We start from the raw sequence: 2,536 nt of genomic DNA, 5'->3' as shown, positions 1-2,536 counted from the left end.
GGCAAGACGAGAGGTGAGGAGTCTAACTGATTCCAAGGACTGATTAACTTTGGAAAAATTAAGGGCCAATTGCAAAGACTATTGTTTGGCGAAGGTCCTCATAACCCTACGAAATGAGAAAAAAGTGAAAGCTCCACACGCAGGTGAAAAATCTTGTCACACAGACACAAAAGACTTAATTTGTCACACAGGCGGAAAACTAAATGTCACACAGACGCGAAAATTAAATTTGTCACACAGACTTGTCACACAGACGGAAAACTAAAGTTGTCACACAGACACGGAAGCTAAATTTGTCACACAGACTTGTCACACAGACGGAAAACCAAATTTGTCACACAGACGCGAAAACAAACTTTGTCACACACACTTGTAATAAAGGCGGAAAACTAGAGCTGTAACACAGAAGCGAAAGCTAAATTTGTCACACAGACGGAAAACAAAATTTGTCACACAGACGCGAAAATTAAATATGTAACACAGACTTGCCACACAGATGAAAAACATAAATTGTCACACAGACGGAAAACTAAGTCGAAACAAAGATGTGAAAACTAAATCGGTAACACAGACGCGAAAACTAAACTTGCCACACAGACGGAAAGCTAAAGTTGTATACAGACGCGAAAACTGAATTGATACACTGGCGCCAAAACTAAAGTGGTAACACAAACGCGAAAGTAGTAACACAGACGCGAGAATTGTAAACCTGTACACAGATGCGAAAACTAAATTAGTAGCACAAACGCGAAAACTAAAACAAATAACACAGAAGCGAGAACCAAGCTAAACGAATACAAGAACAAGAGAAACACTAACCTCCGGAGCTGCAGGTTGGGGCGCAGGAACCACGTTGCCGTTATCGTTCTGTGCGTTGTTGTCACGACGGCTGGAGCCGGCGGCGCGACAACTGGAGGGTCAACGGCCGCTGCAACAGCCCCATCCGCAGGAACAACAGGAACTTGGTCCGGCAATGGAGAACTAAGAAACGAAGAAAATCGTCGAAGATGGCGCAGCGATGACAGGGCAAAAGAAAAACGCCAAGCTGACGACTGGCGAACGTTTAACGAAAAGAGAATTAACCAGGCCAAAACAGGCCTATTTATACAAAACCTGTGTGAAACAGAACACCCAGGAGACTATGAGCGCGTGGGAATTTTATCCTTGAATCCCGAAGAGATTTGAGGCGTTTGTACGAGATGGCCCCTGTGAGAATAGTAAGGCCCGCTTTACATGTGCCGAATCTAATGCAAAGGAGAAAAATATATTGTTTTCGCTAATTTGCATTAGATTCGGCACACATGAAGTTCGACGTTTGAAACCGGCCTGACATCACCGTGGCTGCGTCAGACCGAATGCATGCATAAATGGTGGCCAAAAATGTATTCTCTTGTTTACGTCCTAATTACACTCACTAGCCTCGCTCTCAAGCAACATTTCTTTTGTATTTTGTGCATACAAACAAGGCTAGTTAGTCCATTAGCACATAAACAAAATAATATTTTTTTGGCCGCCATTTAGGCATTCGGTCTTAACTTAGTGTAAAATATTTTGCATTTTTGTAATGATTAAAAAAACTCAGCAAATTACATAATACTTTCTACAACTGTGAAAAATCACATACTTTTCGTGGCCGTTGTCAGGTGATCAGAGATTCCAAACCTCCCGTTTTTGGCGAAGATTTCAGGCCTCCCGTTTTCGCTTAATATTCTCCCCGTTTTTAAAACTCTTGCTAGCCATGGACAGCTGTTTCGGCCTTTTGGGCCAGCATGGCGCAGCTGCTAATTGACCGGGTGAAATGGTTGTGCGCATGCGTGATGTGTTGGCCACACCGGGTTGGTGTTAGCGTGTGTCACCTTGCTTTTATTATTGTTATAAAAAATTAGAGAGGTTTGTATGGATTTTCAACTATGTTTTAAAGTCTATAACTTGGTCTCTCTGTTCGACCTAAAGGCATCAAACTTTGACAGATGGCCAATCTCAATGTTATCCTTCATGTGATGGTGTCAATTTATCGATTGGTTCAAGTTTGAAACTCGCCCCATTTTCCTGCGCAATTCCGAAATGGCCTATAGCATTGACCAGTACCTAAAAAGGCACTACTAAGTACTTTTTCTTGATGAGCGCAAATCCGTTGAATCAATGTACAACACTTAACGATAAATAAGGAAATATTTCATTTTGTAGCCATTTCCCAAGGTGTGTGTGTGTGTGTGTGGGGTGGGGGGGGGGGGGGGGGGAATCTGCATATGAAAAGGCAGGAATGCTCGTCGTCTCGCTTAGGGTCGTAAATTTCGCATTTTGGTTTCACTTAGGGTGTTTTAGGTCCTCCAGGCTATACGCCATTATATGTAGCTGTGAAGGTTACCGTTTAATTCAAAATTTCCAAAGAGCATCCCCGCCCCTTCACATGCGAATTTTCCCCTGCCTCCGGTAACAATACCTTGCTAAAAGATAATGACAACGACAACTGCCAATAACAGTTAATCCAACCTCATCTCAAGGGATAATCTGTGGTGAACCGGATGTTTTGGTT

General features: G+C 42.7%; 1 protein-coding gene across 1 annotated transcript in view; it reads right to left on the bottom strand.

Moving 5' to 3' along the window:
* The window catches only part of LOC137993236 (histone-lysine N-methyltransferase EHMT1-like), a 48,562-nt gene extending 47,632 nt beyond the window's left edge, over window positions 1–930 (bottom strand). Inside the window, exon 1 of the mRNA XM_068838958.1 lies at window positions 820–930. The gene's annotated coding sequence lies outside the window, so the exon portion shown is untranslated. The remainder of the gene's footprint in view (window positions 1–819) is intronic.
* Between the last annotated feature and the right edge of the window lie 1,606 nt (window positions 931–2,536).

The sequence above is a fragment of the Montipora foliosa genome, chromosome 2, assembly GCF_036669935.1.
Source record: "Montipora foliosa isolate CH-2021 chromosome 2, ASM3666993v2, whole genome shotgun sequence".
NCBI lineage: Eukaryota > Metazoa > Cnidaria > Anthozoa > Scleractinia > Acroporidae > Montipora > Montipora foliosa.
The sequence above is the reverse complement of the archived record's forward strand: the minus strand, read 5'-3'. Positions and strand labels throughout refer to the sequence as shown.